Source organism: Choloepus didactylus, chromosome 11 (assembly GCF_015220235.1).
Source record: "Choloepus didactylus isolate mChoDid1 chromosome 11, mChoDid1.pri, whole genome shotgun sequence".
Classification (NCBI taxonomy): Eukaryota; Metazoa; Chordata; class Mammalia; order Pilosa; family Megalonychidae; genus Choloepus; species Choloepus didactylus.
This window is the reverse complement of record NC_051317.1, coordinates 58,776,705-58,803,316: the sequence shown is the minus strand read 5'-3', so window position 1 is coordinate 58,803,316 and position 26,612 is coordinate 58,776,705. Positions and strand designations below refer to the sequence as shown.

The 26,612-nt window shown below is 40.4% G+C and overlaps 1 protein-coding gene across 5 annotated transcripts in view; it reads right to left on the bottom strand.

Moving 5' to 3' along the window:
* PDZD2 (PDZ domain containing 2) overlaps nt 1–26,612 on the bottom strand; it is a 410,031-nt gene that overhangs the window by 221,755 nt on the left and 161,664 nt on the right. The window lies entirely within an intron of this gene.

The following is a 26,612-nucleotide window of genomic DNA, read 5'->3' as shown; positions in this document are numbered from 1 at the left end:
CACCTGTAATTCAACCTGGCCTATAGGAGGTCTTTGATGGCTGTCGAATGAATGAATACAAATGCATCATGCTGTGGTCGCCCTAAGAGGAGCTGAGCTGACGGGAGTTTTTCTGGCATGCAAGTGGCCCAGGCTCTAGACTGGTCACTTCTATGGGTCTCTTTATCAGAAGTTCCCAGTAGTCCTAAAATCCAACTCTTTCTATTAATTTAGAATCCATGAGAAAGGCATATGGATGGGTCACGTATTTTCCCAATGTCAACTACTTTTAGATGAAAACCAGATTTTTAATGAGGTTTTTTGAGTGCTGTTGTATATCAGCAGAATGATCCATGAAACAGACATCAAAATGATTTTTAGAAAGGCAAATGAACCACACACAAACAAAAAATTAAAAAAGCTTTGATCCAAACTACTCCAAAGGACAGATATTTTCTCAACAGGACAATTTATCCTGTGTCTATAAACAGAGAAGGACATAATTATACAAGTGTTTGCTAACAGATCTAAACCTTATGTGGCTATAAAAAGCTGGAGAGAGGAAGAAACCAGAAATTCCCAGGAGAAGATCCCCAACCACATCCGGGGCCATGAGATCTCCATAAATAAAAAACCCAGCAGTGGCACCAAGTGAAGCACGAGAAGAAGCCTCAGGATTTTGACACAAGCCACAGAATAAATAATTTTGAATTGTCCTGAAACTAAACAATGACAATTCTAACTAATAAAGTTTCAGCCAACACATGGGCAGAGTGGTGCCTAATTGCATTCCACATGTAGTTAATAGAAACATGATGCTAGGAATACAAAAAGGTATTTAGTAAATGTTGATTGAATGAATGGAAGAGTGAATGAATGCTTAACAGATGTCCATGTGGCCTCTTCCTCTGAATCTTCATGGGAAAAAAAATGCCTTCAAAGCTTCAAACCCAAAGCCCCCACAGAGGGGTTCAACCACTTGACACAGGCACCCTGTCCACAGTTAATGGAACCAGAGACCGATTTCTGACCCAAAGGTACCAATTTGTATTCTTTGCCGTGAGCACAGAAAGGAGAATTGTGGTACCTGTGGAACATCTTGCAGGCCTTGATTCAAAAGCTTCCCACGGTTTACCATACAGATTCTAAACTCTGTTTGAAGTCTAACAGAGTCAAGAACTAAAAAGACAGCACCTGTTGAGCACTTACTGGATGCCAGGTTCTGTTTTAAGCCCTTTACATTATTAACTCATTAAATCCTTACTATAGTCTTAAGAATAAGCACTATTATTACCAACCCATTTTACAGGTAAGGACACTGGGCCAAAAGATGACCTAATTAGTCCACAGTTACCCAGCTTAGTAGGTATAAGAATCAGAATGCAAATCCAGTCCATCAGGAACCAGCACTTGGTCTTAACTGCTACCCAACACTATCTGTCCAGATCTTATCTCCTGCTGCTCCTCAAAACAAACTCACTGTCCCAGTTAAAGTGTTTACCCACAAACATGCCAAGAGCCTTCTAAAATCTTAGGGATGTGTTCCCTGAACTCCCCAGCCCACTGCCAATTCTTTCTTCTGAGTGTTCACCCCGCTTATTCTCCAATGAACACAACTGCCGTACGTGGTTCACAATATGTCTCTAAGTTTTGGGGTTGGGACTGGGTGTGGTCTGTGGATGTAGCAGAATAACAAAAACTTAGGTATACTGCCCAAATCCCACACTTAATACCCACAGGACTCTGGGTGAATCATTTAACTTTTCCTTCTCTGGTATTCAAACCATCTTCCTTAGTTTTATTAGGGAGGTGAGATTATATGAAAAAATGTATATGAAGTGTCTGGGAAAATGCCTAATATTTTCTGCCAGTGGTTCTCAACCAGGAACTATTTTGCCCCCAAAGGACATGTGGCAATATCTAGAGATGCTACTGGTCTCTAGCAGATAGAGGCCAGCGATGCTGCTGAACATACTACCACACACAAGGGAGTCCCCATGGCAAATAATTATCCAGCCCTAAATGTCAATAGTGCCAAAGCTGAGAAACACTGCTGCAAGCGATTTACAATCGAGTAAAAACATACGTTTCCATCTTCTTCCATTTCCTTATTTCTTAACAGTACTGTGCTTATAGTAGTTGTTCAATAAATCATTATTGAGTAGACCTATGCATAAATGGAGTAACTAAATGTATGAGTCCTAAGATATTTCACAAGTAAACACCTGGAGTTGTGATCTCATCATGTAAGGAGTTTGAGAAGGTATTATTTAACCTTATAAACAGAACCTTTAAAAATTCATGCCCAGTGTAAGGAATTCTGAAAGAAATCCAATCTAATACTGGGGACTGAGTTCCAGTGAAAGGAAAGTCAAAGTTAATCATTGGGTATGTAAATCTCCAGGGTAATGTGGGACATGACTCGTGGGGATGAGCCTGGCCCCGGCATCCTGGGTTTGAGAAAGCCTTCTTGAACCAATAGGGGGAAGAGAAATGAAACAAAGTTTCAGTGGTTAAGAGATTTCAAATGGAGTGGAGAGGTCATTCTAGAGGTTATTCCTAAGCATTATATAGTTATCCCTTTTTAGTTTTTAGTGTATTGACATAGCTAGGAGGACATATCTGAGGCTGATAAACTGCAACCCAGTGGCCTTGATTCTTGAAGACGATTGTATAACTATGTAGCTTACACTGTGTGACTGTGAAAACCTTGTGGCTTCCACTCCCTTTATCCAGTGTATAGAAAGATGAGTAGAAAAATGAGGATAAAAAGTAAATGAATTATAGGGAGGGAGGGGGGAATGGGATGTTTTGTGTGCCCTTTCTTACTTCTTTTAAATTCATTTTTATTGAGATATACTCACATACCATGCAGTCATGCAAAGCGTACATTCAGTTGTTCACAGTACCATTATATAGTTGTGCGTTCATCACCAAAATTAATTTTTGAACATTTTCATTACCACACACACAAAAATAATAGGAATAAAAATTAAAGTGAAAAAGAACAATTAAGTCTTACTTTAATTCTTATTCTTATTTTTTGTGTGTGTGGTAATGAAAATGTTCAAAAATTGATTGTGGTGATGAATGCACACTATGTAATGGTACTGTGAACAATTCATTGTACACTGTGGATGATTGTATGGTTTGTGAGTATATCTCAATAAAATTGAATTTAAAAAAATTAATTGTTGGAAAGCTGGAGAATTTAGACAAAGCCCAGGTCCCTGAGTGACTTGCTATTACCCTGCCAATGCTCCCTCTTCTGATTCTAATCCCCACTCCAAAGAATGATACAATAAAAGAGTTTGAAGACCATGGAAGAATTTGTTCAACCTCTCATCCCACTGCCCACCACCAATCAGTGCAACAACCACACATACCCAGCCCTGATCTAATGAACTCGTCAAGACTGCTGATTGGAAAACATGGTGGATGCAAACAGGACATGCAGACATTATTTGTAGCCTTCAACAGGTTCAGTAAAATCAGTTACAAGAACTGGAAACGCAGAATAAAAGCCTACATTCTTGGATATTGCATAAATCACATTACTACAAACCAGAAGAGCAAAAATTTTAAAAATGAAAAAATATAGAAAAGGCAATTCCTTCTATCACCAGATTTGGTGGCAATATCTGCTTCCATTTCCATTTTTTTAAAGTCAGAATACATGAGTGATTTTTGAATAGTAGCGTAAGACAAAATTAAAAACTTAACCTTAGTCTCCTGTAATCTTGAAGCATCTCTAGGAGATGTCCTGATACAAGCCACCTGTCCAGAACTGTGCAGAAAGACAGGTTCTTTCTTCCTTTGAGACTCTGAACACACCTAAACTGGGATCGTCCTTCCCACCCAACCAACCTTACCTGTCAAATTCCTACTCTTTTTCTTAGGACTCAGCTTTGATATTGCCTTCTCCAGGGACTCCACCCAGACCCTCCCCTAGAGTATATTCAGGGGCCTCTTTTGTGCATCAGTAGCAACCCCACTGACATTCACTTGTCTGCCTACCTTCTAGACTATGAGCTGTTTTAGGGTAAGATCAGGTGGTCTTATTTACTATTTTAGTCCCAGGGCCTAGCACCATGCCTGGTACATAAATAGGTGCCCAGTGTTTTGGTGATTGAATGAGTATAAATCAGGAGACTTCCAAAGGCTTTCATCCATACAACTATTGAGCACCTACTGTGAACCAGGCACAGGGGTAGGCACTGGGAAAAAAACACCAATAACAACGTAAGTGAATATTTATTGGACATTTACTATGTGCAAAGTATTGGGTCAAGTTCTTCTGTGCATTATCTCTTTTAATCCTCCTCCAAAAGCCTATGTGGCAGACACTCATTACTCCCATTTGATTATCCCCACTGATTATTTCATATCAAGCCAATCACGGGGATCTTAACGTGAAGGAATCTCTGACATTTGAGTACCCAGAAGCCTATTACATGGGCTTAACCCACTAAGAAGAGGTTACCTGTGAATTCATTCACAAGCTGTGCTTACGTTTCTCACCTTCTGGAATGTCGTTCCCCATTCTTCCTAATGGTTGAAATTTACTTGGATGGAGACTGTGTGATGTCAAGGGATGTCAACCACAACCTACACCCTACAGGCCATGAGTTAACATCTGAAGGACACATCTCAGGAGTTTACACTCTTGAGGCTGAAGAGGCAGCTGTGGTGAACACTTGAAATATTATTATCTAAAACCACAGCAGAAGGTTCTGGAGTTTCTAAAACGGAGATTGGGAAATATTTTTTTTTCATTTGTGGAATAAGAGATTGTGAAGATAAGCTGGCCAGAAAGCTTTGTACAGGTATCTCTCTGTCGTTGCCTGCTGAGCTCTAAGAATCCAGGGTGGCCGGCTGACAAACACCTCTGGGTGGTACTTTACCTCTGGAAGTCCCATAGGGCTGGACTCCCTCCACTTAATGGAGGATTCTGTCTGTCTCCAGAACTGATGATAAAGTTAGCTGATTTTTCTCCCAGAGTACTGCTGCATATGCTGCACAGTGACGCTCTTCTGGAAGGGGCTTATTGAATTGCCTATAAGAACAAGCAGCGGAGATGTCAACAACTTAAAAAAGCAGGTTGTGGGACTATTTCTGTATCTGCTTGCTAACACCTGCTCTATGCACGGCAACAGTCAAGGATTTGATTTCCTACCACCTGGTAGCAAGGCTGTGGGACAGGAGGTGTACAGTCCCCCACCTTTCCTGCTACTTTCAGAGGCTACTGATATTTAATAAAAGACCATGCTACTGAAAGCAGCCAATTGGCTTAGGGAGATTCTGCAATACCCCCTTCTCTACCTTGGTCTCTTTGCAAATACCCATTCATCTTTTGACACAGCTCAAATATCCTTTCCACTTTAAAAGGCTTTCTTGATAAATCATGCCCCCTTGGGATGTATTTCATAAGCTAGAGTTCCAAGGAATCACCTAGTTGCTGAAATGGCTGCCTGCATGTTACTGAGATCCTTCCGATAAACCCCAATCACCTAAGATAACCTGGGCAAGTCTCTTCCTGCACCCTGAAAAAGCCTAATTTAGCCTGTCATTTTGTTTTAGAATATAACTTACTGAGCCAGGTGCCAGGCCAGGTGCTAAGGAGCCATTGATGAGCCAGCTGACAATGGCCGTGTCCTCAATGAGTTTAGAGACTGAGGCAGCAGGCATTTGCAATGCATTGTTCCTCAAACAGACTGAGGAGGGACAAATAAAGCAACAGGCAATTACAATGCATTATGGGATCCTGGCCAAGTCCAGGGAGCCATGAGAAGCCCAGAAGGGGCAACTCATTTGACCTGGAAGATCAGGAAGTCTTCCCGGAGGAAATGAATGTAAGCTGAGCCATAAGGATGACTAGGTGTTAGCCAGGTGAATTCTAGGAAGTGAAAATGGCAAGGGCAAAGGTCCAGAGCCAAGAAAGGGGATGCCAAGTTCAGAGGACTAAAAGTTCAATCTGCCTGTGGCAAGTGTGGTAAGGGTGGAAAACAGGACAGGGCCTGGAAGATGCAGGGCTTTGCAAAGCAGTGGTTTGGGCTTTATCCCTGAAGGACTTTTAGCAGAGGAGAAAGACTTTTAGGATTTTTAGCCAGGCCTAGGGGAGTCTCGGTAGGCCAGGTATAAAAATACTCCCCCTAGAGATACCAATTAGTGGAGGGGGAATGATAATCTAATAAGAACAGATAAACTATGGAGGGTAATCTCAATGTTATGGGAATGCTCAGGAATGATTATGGTTTGTAAACTTTCTTGGATATAGTAAGATCATGTTGGAAGCAATAGAGTTATTTTAGTTTTTTTTTCTCTTATTCCTTTGTTTTCTTAGGGGTTGTTAATTTTCTTGGGGTATGGTAGGAACATGTTGGAAGCAATGTAGTTATTTTAGATTATTTGTTTTTCTTACTCCTCTGTTTGGACATGGTTTATTAATTTTCTTGGGGTATGGTATGGTAGGAACATATTGGAAGCAAAGTAGTTATTTTAGGTTATTTGTTTTCCTTAATCCATTGCTTTGTTTGAAATGTTGTGGGGTTTTTTTGGTTGTTGTTTGCCTGTTTGTTTTTAATTTTTTGATAAACAAAGTTAAAAAATTGAAAAAAAATCAGTAGAAAAATGGGAGTAAAAACTAAATGACAAATAGGGTGGGATGGGGGGATGGTTTGGGTATTCTCTTTTCACTTTTATTTTTTATTCTGATTCTGATTCTTTCTGATGTAAGGAAAATGTTCAGAAATAGATTGTGGTGATGAACGCATAACTATATGATCATACTGTGAACAGTTGATTGTATACCATGGATGACTGTATGGTTTGTGAATATATTTCAATAAAACTGAATTAAAAAAAAAAAAAAATACTCCCGCACTGCTCTGTTTATAGGCTCTCTCCATCTGCTAGATTAAATCCCTGAAGGCAGAAACTAGAATTTGCTGATCTCTGGAGCCTCAGTGCCCTCAGGTGAGAAAGCCCTCATTAAGCATTTGGTTGGTGCATGCTGAATGACAGAATTCCTTATGTACACAGATGATTTTCTTTTGCTAGATTCCTAATCACCAGACTTCCCTACCTCCACCCCTTCAGCATGCTCTCTGCCATTGCTGCCCACAAAAAAAAATCTCCTTTCACCAACTACTATACCCCTTGGACATTTAGTTGCTCCAAGGAACAGGGTGGTATCTACTTCCCTTTACGACAAGCACCAACGAGGATTCTACCTTTACAGCCCCTAAATGCCTTATGCTGCTTTTCTCTTACTATAGCCTACTGTTCCCCACCACTCCATCCAGTCAAGTCTTCACAACAGCCCTGGCCTGAGGAGGGCTCTCATCCCCACCACCTCTAAAGCTCCCCAAGGGTGGCTGCACTTAGGTAGAGCAGCTGCTCCCTTCCATCTGATATCTTAAACCCATCTCATTATTTAAGTGTAAAGGCAGAACACTCCCATTACCTTCAAGGAATCTTCATGAACTGTGACTTACCTGGTGTGCCAGTTTGAATGCATTATTTCCCCCAAACACCATTATCTTTGATGCAATCTTGTGGGGCAGACATTTTAGTGCTGATTAGATTGGAATTCTTTGAGTGTTTCCATGGAGATGTGCCCCACCTAACTGTAGGTGATAACTCTGATTAGATATTTCCATGCAGTAGTGGCCCCACCCATTCAGGGTGGCCCTTGATCATTGGAACTATATAAATGAGCTGACAGGCAGAGTGAACTCAGTGCAGCTGAGTGATGTTTTGAAGCGGAGCTACAGCCAAGAGGGACACTTTGAAGAATGCACAGGAGCTGCAGATGAGAGACAGTTTGAAGACAGCCATTGAAAGCAGACTCGTGCTCCAGAGAAGCTGAGAGAGGACAGATATCCCAAGTGCAACTAAGAGAGACATTTTTGAGGAACTGCAGCCTAGAGAGGAACGTCCTGGAAGAAAGTCATTTTGAAACCAGAACTTTGGAGCAGACACCAGCCTTGTACCTTCCCAGCTAACAGAGGTTTTCCGGACACCATTGGCCATCTTCCAGTGAAGGTACCCGATTGCTGATGTGTTACCTTGGACACTTTATGGCCTTAAGACCGTAACTGTGTAACCAAATAAATCCTCTTTTATAAAAGCCAATCCATCTCTGGTGTTTTGCATTCTGGTAGCATTAGCAAACTAGAACACCTGGTATGAAATCCTACCCAACCGTTATCCCACTAACCTGTATTCTTGTTGATCGCATATGATTTGATATTTCTGTCACGATTTCCCTTCAAGGACATGACACCAGGATATCATAGGCTCATGTTCTTGTTTCTATACCCCTTGTCTGTACCATGTACTCAAGCTCCAGCTCCAATCTCCCCTTGTCCTGCTCTCTGGAGCAAAGAAACTTGTTCTGCCCCACAGAAGTCTTCCATTTTTATCTACCACTGAGACCTGGGGGTTGGCCAGGATGAACTCAAAAGCAGAAAATCCAGTAAAGCCCACTACCCACCTCCAGGTATGGCCACCACCCCAGCCCTGCCAGATGGCAAGTGAGAGCTATGTTACCCAGAAGGGTTTCTTTGAGGCCCTTAAGGAGAGTTAAAGGTGCATAGTTTCATGGAAACTGGGTTCTTTTCCCCTGGAAAAGGGGCAGATGCTTTTCCTCACCCAGGTCTGTACTAATGATGCCAGATAAGATACAGGAGAACCAGTTAAGTTTGAATTTCAGATAAAAAACTAATAATTTTTGGGTAACAGTATGTCCCAAATATTGCATGGGATTTTTATTTACAACCCTAGTTTGGACTTGCTACTTGGTCTTTATAATAATTGCTTCTATACTCATTAGGAGGTAAATAATTACACAGAAAACAAATTATATACGCATTGCTAAAAACTGGGGCCACTGAAAATATGCTTCGTGTTCTCTATTTCTCATTCTGGTGGAGGTCTTCTTACAAGGATAGATTTTTTTGTAATTTTCTTTATTGCTCACTTTCTGCCCAATCTTTCTCAGTTTGTAATTCTCTTCTCGTGATGGCTATTTGCATCATTAAGTTCAACCACTTTGACCCTTTTTCCCTTCCCAAGCAATTACCATTCAGTTGAGTGCTTCACCTTGGCTCGCTCTGCCTTATGATGATATATCAAAATGACTCCTCTTTACGAGTCAGTGAACCACATCAAGGGAACACTGTGTGGGTAGTAAATAGTTCCCCAATTCTTCCAAATTGACTTCAAAGATTAGATCCCTCTTCCTAATTGTCCCACGCCTTCCAATCCTGGGAAATCCCTCCAGAAAAGCAACTCTAGGACCCCAGCCCCAGCTCTGACCTGGTCCACCACTGCTCTCCATCAGCTGGGGGAGGTCCTAATTGGGAAAAGCAAAGGGTCAGATAAAGCCCCAAACAATTTCCTCACTAATGAAAACACTGGATTCCTCTTGAGGTCCCAGGGGCCATCTCAACCTTTAAAAGCCCTGTTGTTCACAAGTGGATATACAAAGGACCCACCTGACATCACCCCAAGGAGTGTAGAGTTTAAATAATTTATAAATGCATTTGTGGGGGAAAGGGCATGAGGGGGAATTTTAATACTGTGAGTTCTTTCTAATTTGCACAGGGAGTAACTGGGATTGCAAGTGAGAGCACTGTGGGTGAGACTCAGAGAAGGAACCAGGGTGGCCAGCAAAATCTGATCTGATGGAGAGAAGGTGCTCTCCAGATGGGATGGTTAGAAAGGTCTTCCATTAGTGAGAGCAAGAAAATGATGTCAATGTACCAAGGGGGGAAACCACTTTGAATTGGCAGAGTTGCAAAGAACATCATTAAAAAGAGCTGTGATGGTACATAGGTCAGTAATTTTATTGCTATTATTAATGCTAATCAAAGACTTCAACACACTTTAAAACTTACATCATATTTCTAGTATTATCATCACTTTTATCTTTGTATCACTTCCTCCCCATGAGGGAGGTAAGAGAGATTATAATCACTCCATAGGTGATGAAAATGTGATGAAAAGGATGTAGGAACTCCCAGGAACCCAGGTTTCCTGACTTCTGGCCCAGGGTGCCTTCCTTGCCTAGCAGATCATTGTTGCTTTATGAGGAACCAGCTGGCCCATGGCCAGGAAGCTGCTTTCACACATTTCCGGGTGCCCCAGGAAGGATGTGCTGTTGACTGGGGACTGGGTTGTTCAGAGCCAGCAGCCCAGTGGGCAAAACAATTTGGCTCTCCATTACCAGCCTAGAGGTCCTTGTCTAAACCTGGGGATACCGACAATTACCCCGCAAAGATGCCATTAGCTCTAAATGACATGGCGCATGTAAAGTGCTGACACATAACTGTAATGCACATAATCTTTATTAAGTGATCATAATCATAGGTTCAGGAGTCTAACTTGTGTAGAAGAGTTCAAATACATGCAAATTCCCATTGAGAAACAGAAAAAATGAAGAACTGGTAGTTTTTCAAAGCTAAAAAAGGCCTGGCAAGTTGTATGTTTTACAAAGGGACTACAGAAAGTTACAAACTAATAATGACTCACTGAGTGTCAGACACTGTGATAAACCTGCACATGCACTTTCTCACTGCATCTCCCATCACCTTATGAGTTAGGTATTATTATTCTTTTCTCCATTTTATAGTTAAGGCAACTTTGGCTTAGAGGGGTTAAAAAATTGTCCAAGGTCACACATTTATTTAGTAAGTGATAGGATCAGGATTCATCAAGTTCATGCTCTTAAATACCTTGACACATGTAGCCCAATCCAACCATTCTGGTAGGTGTCTGTGTGCACATAAGGAGTCCAGAAGAATCCATACCAAATGTTAATAGTGGTGGGATTACAGATGATATTCACTCAAGGGACTATGATGCACTGCTTTAATAATTTAACTTTTTTTTTTTTTCATTTTGAAAACATATACAAACTTAAAAAAAAAAAAAAAAAAAAACCCAAAACTTGGCTTCAAGTTATTGTAATGAAAATGACTTCTTGGAAGCATGATTCTTTTTTATTTCCTTTTGGGGAAGAGGAAAGAGATAAATAACCATAGCATTTTCAAGGTCCATTGTAATTAAACTTTCAAAGATTTTTTCCCCCTCAATCACAGAAACCTTCAGAATAAGAATGAGGTTCTTGAAAATAAGGATTCTATTTCTCCTTGCCACCTAAAAGCTCAGATTCCATTAGCCCTGTCTCTTGGGCAGTAGATTCTGAATTCCAGACCTTAAACATGCTCATGATTTAAGCATCAACACTCATCCAAAGATTTGCTAATTATTTACAAACATCTCCAATGAGTTCTTGAAATCTGTTTTCTTGGTTTTAGCACATTTTCCCTTGGCACGATTATTTATAACAAATGAGCAAACTCCTTTTCTCCTCTGTGTTCATGACTAAGGACAAAATGATGAAAGATCACCAAAGCAAACATTTGTCTTACTGTTTGTTCAGACCTCTGAGTCTTCTTCAAGGAGAACCCTGATGATAAATTAGAGATTCTGTAACCCCTGTAAACAGAGCTCGTCTTCAAAGAGGATCTCAGTGGGGGAGTGAAGGAATTGACAGTAAATCCAAGGAACTCAAAAGTGTTGACCTTTTCCTATTTTTCTGTCGGGCATAATGCTGGAGGAGATTCGTAGAACTCTGTTTGTAGCCAGGGCAGGGGTCTCAGCCTCGGGGACCCCAGGGCTTACCGTCTGGGAGGATAGGGAGAAGGTGTGCAAAGAAGCCAAGTGGCAGGCCTGGGGAGGCAGAGCTGAGCCCTCCTTTCTGCCCCCTTGGAGACTGCTCTGAAGGTGAGGTTACATGGATCTCATTGCAGCAGATGGTTTGGGGGTCAGGGTGTCCAGGTTGAGTCCACAGACCTGGAATTATCTGGGGCAGGGCTGGCTGCTCTGACTGTGCTGTAATTTAAAGGCGGCAGGGAGGTTTCAGTAAATAGTTTTTCACTATTTACCAAATCATAGTAATAGTTCACTATTTACTAAACAGTATATACAATGTAAATAGTAAATTTACATTGATACAGGACTAAGTAAACGAAAAACCACTGAAAACCACGGGCCACTGAAGAATATAGTGTAGTATTTTGCCTAGCCTTTATTCGATTAAATTCCGTTTCAGAGAATACTGCCTCCAGGTAAGTTCTAGGAAACTCCCACACATATTTGGATGTTGTTTACCTGTTTGAATTTTGGTGGATTTCCTTTTTCAAAGAAGAAAAATGAGGTTAATTTTCAGAATCTTCTAGACTCTGATTCCAGAGATTTGAGACTGTTGGCTGAGCTGTTTTTCCCCTTACTCTGTGCTGTTTGAGCCACATGCTTATGCAAATCTGTCTGGGTAGCATTAACAGCTCCACAGGTTTCCAGAATTTAGATATACCCGGAGTCTGTAAAGTCTGTAAACCTAGATATTATTTTTAATGATTTCATATTTTTACAGATTGATGATGTCCTTGACAGAATTATGTGTCTTTACGTATATATTTATATATTTAATATATAGATATATCATTACATCTACTTTACTATATGGATATGTAATATAAAGTCAGCAGGGCAGGCAATTGGGAAGGAAATGTGGAAGGAAAAGTGGGGGAGAGCAAGGACCGCCTGAAATGTGTGAGGATGAGGTGGAACCCCAGAGAAGGGACAGTTGCTCCCTGCCTCAAGCCTCCAACTTGGGTGATTTTGCTGACCCATGGGAAGAGATGGTGTCCTTCACCCTGGACCTGAGCATATTGGTGGGCCCAGGATTCAACACAGCCGAAGGCTGGAGGGTGGAGATGCCACAGGCCCTGCCTGGACCCAGGAGGCCACAAGGTGAATTATCAGAGAGTAGGACCCTGTGCTGACTGCTGAGCACAAAATAAATACAACTGCTGCTTAAACGCCTTCCAAATCTTGTGCAAAACACCTCCCCTGTCACCATACTATCCCACAACCATGCAAGGAAGGGAATTTTGGGGAACACAGCTCCAGCTTAGAACTAAGTCAACATAATAGACAGCAATCCACCACAGACCCCAACTTCCCACTCATGGCCTCTAACCAAGGGTTCCAGGGATATCAGCCCCTGAGGCCAGCCATGAAAATTTTATCCTCACATGGTGTAGAGCAGGCAAGTCTTTTCTGCACAGGGCCAGAGAGTAAGCATTTTAGGCTTCACAGGCCACATATGGTCTCTGTCATATATTCTTTACAACCAGTTGAAAATGTAAAAGCCATTTACAGCTGGCAGGCAGGAATTTGCTGAGCCCTGGCATGGAGAGGGAGCCCAGGCCAAGCAGGAGGCTTGCCTGCTTTTCCTGGCTCTGCCTTCAGTTCCCTAGGACCCAGAGGGAAGTTTATCTCCAGTTGTGGAGCTTCTCATCAGCAAAATGGGTGTTGTGGACTAGTCCAGCATCCAGAATGCATCGCAAAGACATAATCAATCTAAATTTTTTAGGGAGGAGCCCAGGCATGTGTATTCTGCTTGAAAACTCAATAGAGTCTTATTACACAATGGGAACTAACCCAAGTATACCTTTTCTCTTCTTCCAGATGTGGATTAATACACGTGATTTATTTTAACAATGTTGGACATATTACTCATCCTCTCCTAAACTAACTTTCTAGAGGTGATTATAACAGCTGTTGCCTATCCCTCAGCTTTAAGCATTAGAGCACCGTCTTTGTAGGAGAGGTTTTAAGACAAAGAAGAAACTAGAGTGAGTTGTGAAAATTTGCAAATATCACTTTTTCCCCCAAATAATAAAATCACTGCTTGTTTACAGAGAAAAGACTGACATGAGCTTACACAAATACCACCACCATGCTATTTTTTTGTGAGGATACATTTCAATCTATTTCAAAACATGTAAGTCATACTGGTAAGTTGGGAACTCCACTGTAGAACACTTTTTTGCAAACACAGCAAACTGAAAAGCACGTAACATATAATATTTCTATTTATTTTTAGGTGGGCAATTATGGAAATTCCAAATCTGGATCCACAAGGCTTTATGACTACATTCTCAATGGCTGATGCTTCTGCCAGAAATAATGGGAGTTTTAGGACCAGCAGCAGAAGATAGAGAAACCCAAGACTTTCATTTTAAGACAGAATATTTATTTTACTCGACAAATTTTTACTGAGCTTTCATTATGTATTAGGGGCTGTGCTAAAGATGGGGACTCAACCCAAAACTATAAAGCTCTGATTTTCACAATGCAATTGATGAAATTTTAAACATGCGTTCTACATATTATTCAAAGAGAAGACAAGCTGTTCATGAAATTCTCCCTAAATAAACTCTTAACTTCTTGGTCAGTAAGGCAGGTTCCCTGATGTGAAAAAAACTTTTAAAAACTGATTAAATAGAAGAAAAGGAGCTCAAGATGGAGGTGCAGAACACCCCAGGGTGCCATTCCCCCACAGAATCTTTGAACAACTAGCAAAAACAAGCACGCCATCTTCCTCAAAACTCCAGAAAACAGTTAAAGGGTTCCATTAACTGAGCAAGTGTCAAATCAAGAAAACCCAGCTTTAAAAACAGTAGGAGAACTTCTGGTCGACCAAGATGGTGGTGTAAGACACTCCAGAGAGCTATCCCCCCACAGAATTTCTGACTACTAGTAAAAACTGGCAGAGACATCTTCCTCAAAACTCCAGAAAACCATCAATGGGTTGCAGTAACTGGGCAAGAGCTGAATCAAGAAAAAGCAACCTAAAAAACCATAGGTGTAGCTTGTGGTGCCTTTGTCCCTCCCCTGTCCCTCCCCAGGTGGTGTGGAGCCAGCCTGGACACTTATTGTGGGCCCCAGACCCCGCTCCAGAGTGAGCAGAATAACCCCTTTGCACATATTGGGGTGCCCATATGTCAGTGCCAGTCTATCCCATGGAAGCCTAAAGACTGAACCAGAAAACTTGTCTCTGGCTCTCCTTCCCAGAATTTGTTCTAAAGGCAGAGAAGCAGCTAAAGCAGTTTAAGAAACAATTAAGCTGAAGAAATGGCCTAAGGCAAAGGAGGACAGCTGTGCATTAAGTCACACAATAGGGCACCCAGGAAGGGGTAAAAGTCTATTTCAAAGGGATTAGAAGAGGCATTTGAATTCATGTGAAGGGGAATTCCTATGGCCATGGGCAAGCACAAGCCCAGGACAAGAAGGTTCCACTCAGACCCAGATAAGACAGAGAGGGTCCTGTGCTTCCCACTGGCCTCCCACTGATCCCCTTTATAGGAGTTCAAAAATTATGCAACAGTAGAGGCAGGGCAAGATGGCAGCATGGGGAGGTGTGGAATTTAGTTAGTCCTCTACAGCAGCTAATAAACAGCCAGAAAGAACTAGTAAATAGTCTGGAACAACTGTTTGGGGGACATCTGTGACTGGACACATATTATACACCAGTCTGGAGTGGGTGAGAGGGCTGAGATCACAGGATTGAACAGTAAGTAAAGCCCCTCAACTGCAGAGCTGGTGCCCCTCCCCACTGGCATGGAAGGCTGAGTTGGAACACTCCCTTGTGGGAAAAGAAGCAGTCTCTACTGGGAGCAAGGGAAGGTAGCTCAGCCAATCTCCATTAGCTATTTTAATTAACAAATTTATACTACTGAATACAAACTATGAGCACAGATATACCTGGAGCAAGCAGGAAAGGAACCATGAGGTCTTGTCAGGCAGAGAGGAGGCAGGGCTGATGAAAAAAATTGGTAAATAAATAAAAACAGAGACTTTTGGAGTCAGCTCAGCTCAGAATACTGGAAAAGGGCTGTGTGCCAAGAAAAAGGGCACATAGAACTGGGTACCAACTCTGGCTCTTGACTGGCAAAACTGGGAGGCTGGGGACTGGCTCTGAAAAAGGGATTTCTTTATTTTCTTTTTTTTCTCTCATTCTAAGTAGCTCATTAGAGAAAGCCTCAGGCATTTTCAGTTGTCATCTCTGGCCCAGGCAAGGGTGGAGTTAAGATACAGAGACAAAGCAGGAGTCAAGTGAAAGAGACAACTACCTAAAGGGCATATCTTCCCTAAGAAAAGGCAGGGGCAGGGCCCAGCTCAAGTGGCAGCCCTACCTCAGAGAACTCAGACCCCAGGGCCTGGAGTGGTGGGGGTGGGAAACTAGACACAGCTTAAGCTTGGCTTCTGACTCACCCTCAGTCCCTGGCAGGGACAGGATCTGCTGAGAATTAAAGGCAATGCAACTCTTTACACTGGTGGGGAGCTGAGGGGTAACAAGTGCCACCTGCTGGGCAGGATAGGAAAAGCGCAGAGTCTAGAGGCCTCACAAGAAAGTCTGACAACCTGCAGGGTCTCATCCTGAGGAAAACTTGATAGTAATTACACCCTCCTCCTAAGGCCTGGGCCTGGTTGGTCTGGGAAAATCTGATTGGGGTAATCAAGGAAACCAGATGTCTAGACAACAAAAAATGTCAAGTCACACTAGACAAAATGAGGATAAGGCACAAAGGAACAAACTTACTTCAAATGAGATACAGGAGTTGAAACAATTAATTAAAGCTGTTCAAACAAATGTGCTAAATCAACTCAAAAATCAAAACAATGAGTTGAGGGAAGATATACCAAAAGAGATGAAGGAAATAAAGAAGACATTGGGGGTGAACATAAGGAAGAACTCGAAAGTTTGAAAAAACAATTGGCAGAACTTATGGGAATGAAAGGCACAATAGAAGAGATAAAAAACACAATGGAGACATACAATAGTAGAGTTGAAGAGGCAGAGAAAGGATTCAGGAACTAGAGGACGTGCATCTGAAATCCTACACACAAAAAGAACAGATAGAGAAAAGAATGGAAAAATATGAGCAGGGTCTCAGGGAATTGAATGACAACATGAAGCTCATGAATTTACATGTCATGGGTATCCCAGAAGAAGAAGAGAAAAGGGGCAGAAAGAATAATGGAGAAAATAATCACTGAAAATTTCCCATCTCTTATGAAAGACAGTAAATTACAGATCCAAGAAGCGCAGTGTACCCCAAACAGAATAGATCCGAATAGACCTACTCCAAGACACGTAATAATCAGATTGTCAAATGTCAAAGAAAGAATTCTGAAAGCAGCGAGAGAAAAGTGATCCATCATGTACAAGGGAATTTCAATAAGTCTATGTGTGGATTTCTCAGTAGAAACCATGGAGGCAAGAAGGCAATGGTATGATATATTTAAGACACTGAAAGAGAAAAACCACCAACCAAGAATTTTATATCTGACAAACCTGTCCTTCAAAAATGAGGGAGTTTTTGCAAAGGAGAGGCTAAACTTGCATATAATTGTACCTAAGTGTCTCCCCCTGAGTGCCTCTTTGTTGCTCAGATGTGGCCCTCTCTCTCTCTAACTGAGCCACCTTGACGGGTGTACTCACTGCCCTCCCCCCTACATGGGACCTGACTCCCAGGGGTGTAAATCTCCCTGGTAACGCAGGATATGACTCCCGGGGATGAATCTGGACCCAGCATCATGAGACTGAGAATATCTTCTTGACCAAAAGGGGGATGCAAAATGAGACGAAATAATTTCAGTGGCTGAGAGATTTCAAATGGAGTTGAGAGGGCACTCAGGTGGACATTCTTATGCACTATATAGATAACACTTCTTAGGTTTTAATGTATTGGAATAGCTAGAAGTAAATACCTGAAACTACCAAACTCCAACCCAGTAGTCTGGACTCCTGAAGATGACTGTATAATAATGTAGATTACAAGGGGTGACAGTGTGATTGTGAAAACCTTGTGGATCACACTCCCTGTATCTACTGTATGTGTGGATGAGTAGAAAAATGGGGACAAAAACTAAATGACAAATAGAGTGGGGATGGGGGGATGGTTTGGGTGTTCTTTTTTTACTTTTATTTTTTTATTCTTATTCTGATTCTTTCTGATGTAAGGAAAATGCTCAGAAATAGATTGTAGTGATGAATGCATAACTATATTATCATATTGTGAACAGTTGATTGTATACCATGGATGATTGTATGGTATGTGAATATATTTCAATAAAACTGAATTTAAAAAAAAATAATAATGAGGGCATTTAAAACATTTTCAGACAAACAAAACTGAGCAAGTGTGTGAACAAGATAAATGCTCTACAAGAAATACTAAAGGGAGCACTACAGGCAGACAGGAAAAGACAGGTGAGAGAGGTTTGGAGAAGAGTGTGGAAATGACAACTATCAGTAACGGTAAAAAGAGAGAGACAGAGAGAAATCAAAATAAAATAAGATATGACATATAAAATCCAAAAGACAAACTGGTGGACAGTAAAAATTACATTGAGTGAAATTAGCCAGAAACAAAAGGACAAATACTCTATGGTCTCACTAATATGAACTAACATTAATGAGTGAACTTTGAGAGTTAAAGTCGAGAACACAGGTTATAGAAGATAGAAAGAGGGTAGAGATCAGGCATTTGATGCTGAAGGAGTACCTAGTGTTCAACAGGATTGACTGTATAGATCCAGAAATGGATAGCATAGTACTGTGTGATGGTGGCACAATATTGTAAGCATTCTGAACAAAGATGAGTATGAGTATGGTTGAAAGAAGAAGGCTAGGGGCTTGTATGACACCAGCAGGAAAGATAGTAGATAAAGACTGGGACTGTATAACTTAGTGAAACCTAGAGTGGTCAATGATGGTTATTAAATGAACAAACGTAAGAATGCTTTTACATGAGGGAGAACAAATGAATGTCAACATTGCAAGGTGTTGAAAACTGGATGGTATAGGGGATAAAATACAATCAATGCAAACTAGAGTCTATAGTTAACAGTAACAATGTAATATGCATCCATTAATTGTAAAAAAGGCCATATACCAAAGCTAAATGTCTATAAGAGGGGAGATATAAGGGAGTGGTATGGGATTCTTGATGGTTGTATTGTTTGACCTTTTCACTGTATTTTATTTTATTTTTATTTTTTATTCTTTTATTATTTTTTTTATTCTTCATTTTTTTCCTCCTCTTCCTCCTTCTTTATGGAAGAAATGGAAATGTCCTCATATAGTGGTGAGTGCATAACTATGTGATTATACCAGGAATCATTGATTGTTTACTTAGGATGGACTGTATGGTGTGTGAATAAAACTGTTTAAAAAATAAACAGAGGGATACAAGAGCTGGAGAAAATGTGGAGAGAGGGATGTACCTATTCATTCTTGGTGGGGAAGTAGAATGGTGCAGCCCATATGGAGGGCAGTGAGCTGGTTCCACAGGAAGCTAACTGTGGGATTGCCATATGGCCCTGCAACCCTGTTATCGGGTATATACTTGGAAGAATGAGAGCAAGGGCATGAATGGACATTTGCACACTGGTGTTTATGGTGGCAGAATTCATGATTTTCAGTGGATGGTGGTGGCCTAAGTGTACACTGACTGATAAACCGAATGGTGAACTGTGGTGTATACATACAATGGAATATTGAACAGCTGCAAGAAGGAATGAAATTATGAGGTATACAACTAGGTGAATGGACCTTGAGAACAGTATGTTGAGTGAAATAAGCCAGAAATGAAAAGACAAACATTGTAATGCCTCACTAATATGGACTAACTCTAATGTGCAAACTCTGAGAATTGAATCTGAGAGCATAGGTTATCAGAGGAAGCTTATTGTAGAGGTTCCTAGATTGTAAGCTCTTCCAGTAGTCACACCTATTCCTGAGTTGTAATGGTTATTTCTAAATTCTGAGATGCTTGACGTGGAAAAGGCATTTGACAAAATCCAGCACACATTCTTGAACAGTAGGTGTTTCAGTTTGCTAGAGCTGCCGTTATGCAAGATACGAGAAATGGATTGGCTTTTATAAAGGGGGTTTATTAGGTTACAAATTTGCAGTTCTATAGCCATAAAAGTGTCCAAATTAAGGCATGAACAAAAAGATACCTTCACTGAAGAATGGCCAATGGCATCCAGAAAACCTCTGTTAGCTGGGAAGGCACATGGCTGGCATCTGCTCCACGTTTCTGCTTTCGAAATGGCTTTCTCCAAAATGTCCCTGGGCTTGTCTCTCTCAGCTTCTCTGGAGCAAACTCTGGGCTAGCATCTCCAAAGCATCAGCATCAGTCTGGGTCTGTGTCAGCTCTTTTTAAAGGATTCCAGTAAACTAATCAAGACCCATGCTGAATGGGCAGGGCCATGCTTCCATGGAAATAATCTACTCAAAAGTATCACCTACAGTTGGGTGAGTCAGAAGTCCATGGACACAACCTATTCCAAATATCCCACATGATTGGAATAAAAGATCATATCTTTGTGGGGGACATGATATATCCAAACTGGCACAGTAGGAAACTTCCTCAAAATGATAAAGGACATATATGTAAAAGATCATAGCTTTGTGGGGGACATAATATACCCAAATTGGCATAGTATGAAATATCCTCAAAATGATAAAGGACATATATGACAAACCCACAGTTAACATTCTCAATGTGAAAGACGGAAAATTTTCAGGAAGAAGACAAGTTTGCCCACTATCACCACTGTTATTCAACATTGTACTGTAAAGTTCCAGCCAGAGCAATGAGACAACAAGAAGAAATTAAAGGCATCCAAATTGGAAAGGAACAAGTAGAAGTTTCACTACTAGCAGGTGACATGATCCTATAAAGAAAATCCTGAAAAATCCACACCAAAGCTCCTAGAGTTAATAAATGAATTCATCAAAGTGTCAGAGTATAAGAGCAACATGCAAAAAATCAGTAGTTTTTATATATTTGTAATGAACAACTCCAAGAAGAAATGATGAAAAAAAATCCATTTAAAAAAGCAACTAAAAGAATTAAATATTTGGAATAAATCCAACCAAGGATGTAAAGGACTTGGACACAGAAGATTACAAAACATTGCTAAAAGAAATCAAAGACCTAAATAAATGGAAGGACATTCTGTGCTCATGGATTGGAAGACTAAATAGTGTTATGATGTCAGTTCTATCCAAATGTACAGATTCAGTGCAATCCCAACCAAAATTCTAACAACTGTCTTTGCAAAAATGGAAAAGCCAAACATCAAATCTAAATGGAAAGGTAAGGGGCCTTCAATAGCCAAAAACATCTTGCAAAAGAATAATGCAGTTAGAGGACTCACACTTCCCAAACGTAAAACCTATTATAAAGCCACAGTAATCCAAACAGCATGGTACTGGCACAAGGACAGATGTGTAGATTAATGGATATGAACTGAGAGGTCAGATATCCACCTTCACATTTATGGCCAACTGATTTCTGACAGGATGCAAAGACCACACCATTGGTAAAGTTTAATCTCTTTAACAAATGGTGCTGGGAAGACGATCTCCATTTGCAAAAGAATAAATGTGGACCCCTACCTCAAATCATAAACCAGAATCATCTCAAAATTGATCAAAGTTCTAAATATAAAGTCAGAACTAAAAAAGACCCAGAAGGAAACCTAGGGAAACATCTTTGTAGCCTTATGTTAAGCAATGGTTTTTTGTTTGTTTGTTTGTTTGTTTTGGACTTTTCATTCAAAGCATAAGAAACAAAAGGAAAAAATAGATAAATGGGACTTCATCAAAATTTAAAACTTTTGTGCCTAAAAGGATTTTGTCATGAATGTAAAATGACAATCCTTCAACTCAACAAGACACAATCCAATTTAAAAAATGGATGAAAGACTTGAATAGATATTTTTGCAAACAAAATATACAAATCATCAAAAACATACATGAAAAGATGCTCAAGCACATTTGCCACTAGGATAAAGGAAATCAAAACCATAATGAGATATCATTTTACACCTTCTAGAATGGGTACTATTAAAAAAGTGGAAAATAACATGTGTCAGTGAGGATGTAGAGAAATAGGAACGCTGGTTCATTGTTGGTAGGAATGTAATCTAGTGCAGCTGCTGTGGAAGACACTTTTGTGGTTCCTCAGAAAGTTAAAATAGAATTACCATATGACCCGGTAATCTCACTTCTAGCTAAATCCCAAAAGAATCGAAAGCAAGGACCTGAACAGATATTTGCACACTAATGTTCATAGCAGCTTGATTGAAACTTACCAAAACATGGAAGCAATCCAAGTGTCCATCAACTAATGAATGGAAAAACAAAATGTGGTATATACATACAGTGAGATACTATTCAGCCATGAAAAGGAATGAAGTCCTGATATATGTGACACATGGATGAACCTTGAAGATATCATGTGGAGTGAAATCAAACACAAAAGGACAACTATGGTATGATCTCACTGATAAGACACAATTAGAATAATTATTGTACAGGTTATCAGGGGCTGGAGTGTGGGTAGGGACAGGAATGTTACTGTTTAAATTGTACAGAATTTCTATTTGGGGAGATGGAAGAGTTTTGGTAATGGATGATGGTAATGGTAGCACGATATTGTTAATGTAATTAACACCACTGTGGTTGAAAGAGGAAGTTTTAGGTTCTATATATGTTACTAGAATAAAACATTTATAAAAACAATAGAACTGTGCAATGCAAACATTGAACCCTCATGTAAACTATGGACTTTAGTTACTAGTATAATAATATCATTTCACCAATTGTAAAAACAACCCACAGTAATGCCAAGCATTAATAATAGGAAAACTGTCTTTATAGGGTAGGGGGAGGGTAATAGGTGAACTCTGTATTTTCTGCATGATTATTCTGTAAACCTACAAATTCTCTAATTAAAAATAAACAAAACACAGCCAGAAAGAGTAGTAGTATGCCAGAAAGAAAGAAAGAAAGAAAGAAAGAAAGAAAGAAAGAAAGAAAAAAGAAAGAAAGAAAAAGAAAGATTAAATAGAGAAGCACAGCACTTAGAAGAAAGGTATAAAAGATAGATATTTGGGGCACAGTAACTTATAGCAACCTGCCGTTGTAATGATCCAACCAAAGAAATAAACACATCAGTGACCACTATTCCACTTCATCAGCTTTGGATTTTGTAACTGGTAGGTAGTCAAGCACCCTACCAAAATTTTAACAGCCACAGTGTTTCTCTAATTGTCTCTAAAGCATCTGAGCCTTGGGTCTGCTTGAGTGAGCTACCAAAGTTATGACGCACTAGCAGATATTTTGCAAAGCAAATATTCACAAAGAATTCAGTCTTTCTTTTTGATTGCTCCTTACTTAGGGCAACTAATAACAGAATGAGATAAATCTTTTAAAAATAGGTTTCCAGTCTCTGAACCTTTATTTTTTCCTCCACAAACTGAGGTCACCAACCACCTTTCAGACTTACAATGTCAAAATGAAAATAATCACCTGTGATGAGTGGCACAAATTGTTCGGAGAAGCAGAATGATACACACGAAGATGTCACAACTAAACTACCCCTTTTTTGTTGTTGCATAGTCCCTGTTCTGGTTTGCTAATGCTGCCTTTTCACAAAACACCAGAAATGGATTGGCTTTTATAAAGGGGGTTTATTTGGTTACAAAGTTACATTCTTAAGGCCATAAAGTGTCAAAGGTAAGTCATCAACAATGGCATCCGGAAAACCTCTGTTGGCTGGGAAGGCACGTGGCTGGCGTCTGTTCCAGAGTTCTGGTTTATACAAAATGGCTTTCTCCCAGGACATCCCTCGCTCAGCTCCTGTGCCTTCTTCAAAGTGTCCCTCTTGGCTGTAGCAAGCTCACTCCTTCTGTCTGAGCTTGTATAGTGCTCCAGTAAACTAATCAAGGCCTATGCTGAATGGGCAGAGTCACACCTCCACGGAAATTATCCAATGAAAGATCTCGCCCACAGTTGAGTGATCACATCTCCATGGAAACATCCAATCAATAGTCTCCAACCCAATCAACACCAATATGTTTCCTGCCCACACAAGACTGCATCAGAGATAATCACGTTTTGGGGGACATAATATGTCCAAACCAGCACAGTCCCAAAATGCGTTTTCTCTTAGAAGGGTGTCCATAAATTCAAGAAACTTGGTTGCCACTTAGTTATTGTCCATATCTTAGTTATTGTCCATAGATTCAAGAAACTTAGTTATTGTCTTGTCATGAAATCAGTCATGCTAAACCCAGGATCCTCCTTCAAGCAGAAGCTCTTTATCGTCGTCTTTGACAAAAAAGATATATTGGTTAAAAACAGGGAGTGTAGGCAAGCATGTCCTATTACATATCTTCAGACACTCATCACACAGTGGTTAGGTAGTGGAAACAGGGTGATGGTTGCTGCAACTGGGCACATTCTACAGAACTGGTTCTTTTCCAGACCTCCAGGACCTAGAGGAGGAGTTGTGGGAAAGGGAGTTTTCTGAGATATTTTCTCCTCTTGGCAACAAAAGCTGGCTTAGCTTCTGGTGCTACTTGTTCATGAAATTTCTTTGTATTAACTGGAATACATCAACCAGGAAAATGTCCTATAAATGTCCAGCCATGGCACTAAATTCTGCATCAAGAGGAAGACAGGGTGGATGCCCCATAAAACTCTGCTTCCCTGAAGTACCCCTCATCTCTGGTGCTGCTGCCAAGAGCCAGCTAACTTGCCTCCTCTCTGCCCAACAGTGCTTGGAGGGCATAAGGGACAGATTGGCCCAGAGGAAGCCTCAGACATTACCCACCCCGGCCATAGCTCCTATGGGCAAGATCTAGCCTCATAGACCCCCACCAGCTGCCATATCAACTCCTCTTGCTGCAATCCAGCTGGAGTTTTGTTAAGCTTCTTGCTTGATGCTGGTTAAGAAGCCACATCCTAGGTCAGTTCTGATCTCGAGTTCCAAGTTGAGTATTCACCATATGTCTCAGAAACCGTGTCAGCCCATGCACCACTGGCACCCTTCAGGACAAGAGAAAGTTCTGCCCCTAAGACCTCACAGGGGTTCTAGAAACTCCAGGAATTTGGAGTGGATTGCATTTTCCTTTCTACCTTTGTTTCTAGTAGCCATGATGGGTTAGAAGACTTTTGGAAGAAGCTAATTCCTTGCTTAGTAGTCAATCAGGCACAATAGTGATAAAGGTTAAATATGTCAATGACACCTCAGGATTGGATTGGTAGGGTGTGTTTATGGACTTTGAGGGTGAAGTCCAGGCATGAGGGAAGATCTCCTTTATGACACCAACACACTTCCCAAGAGGCCTGGGTCACCAGGGACCAATGACCGTTCCTTACACAACTAGGTTTATATGCACTGCACTTTTTATATTACTCACCAGTTACGGTAAAAAGTTGTAGAGGAAATGTAAGTAAACATATATATATATATATAAATAAATATATATATATATATACACACACACATATATATATTTGGCCTCTGGAAATGGTGATCTTTGTTCTTTTTTAAAAGTAAACTTGTTTTACCATAATGAAAATTTCCTTATAAAGATAGGCTTAGCTTTTAATTGTTTTTAGTATTTTAAGGCCCACATCTTTGCCCAACCTTTTCACTCAGTTTACAGTTTTCCCACCCCTTGGTTATTCTTTGTGCCACTTTGATCTCTTTTCATTTCACAAGCAGTTACTCTTAAATGTCTATATCACCATGACTGACTACACCTTGTTTAATCCTCCATGAACCATGATAAGGAAAAACACTGAAAGGGAGCTGGGTCCCAACACCTCATAAATTTAGTGCCCCAAGGAAGGTCATCATCCCCATGCTTTCCCCCCTGGGAGAATTCCTCAAGAGAAGCAACTTCTGAGTAGAGATGCTGAGTCTGCGCTGTTCCACAGCTTCTCTCTATTAGCCAGAGAAGCCTTGGTCAGGAGAAACAGAATCACCTTTGGAAGGAAAGTGCGTCTCCTAAACACCTCGTAGGAGCCGCCCCCTCTATCTGTATTAATCAAAAGGTTTGGACCTTGCACTGAAGTCCTGTGAAGAATTCATCTAACTTTATCCTGAAGAGTTTCCAGGTTCCTACATTTCCGTGGATGATGGAGTGTGTCTGCAGGGCTGGGGAAAGGATAGAGAAGAAAGGCAGTCAGCGCTTCGGGGTGTGGTTTAGTGAAAGGGCAATGGTTGTGATGACAGAAAAATTCTGGGAGGCAGGCAGAGCTTGACCAAGATTTGTCTTGGTCAATTAAGTGGGTGCCCCAAAAAGGCTCAAAATTTTTTAAAAGTTGAAAAAATTTTTAAATAAATTAACAAGTAAAATAAATTAAAATGCCATTAGATTAAAAGTGTTGAGGGAGTGGTTTGGTGGGGGAAGTGGATTTGAACAATTAGAGTCACACAAAGAGACAGAAAAAATTGGACAGGAAAGTTATCTTATGGCTATTAATACCACTTTACTTTTGTGTAAGCTTTTTATACATTAAAAATCTACTTCAAGTGGGTGTTAATTGGTAAGGAATATGAGGGAAGGCTCTTTGGTGTTAGTAAAATTCTGTTACTTGATATGGGTGGTGGTTAATGTAAAATTCAAAGGGAAGAAGTAAAACCTTCTCTATTTGCAGATGACATGACTTTCTATATAGAAAATTCTAAGGAATCCACAAAAATAGAGTGAGTTCAGCAAGGCAACAGAATATAAGATCATTATAGAAAAACCAATCGTATTTCTATATATGAGCAATGAGCAATCTGAAAATGAAATTAAGAAAATTCCATTTACGATAGCATCCAAAAGAATAAATACTTAGGGATACACTTAACAAAAGAAGTACAAGATATACACTGAAAACTAAAAAACATTGT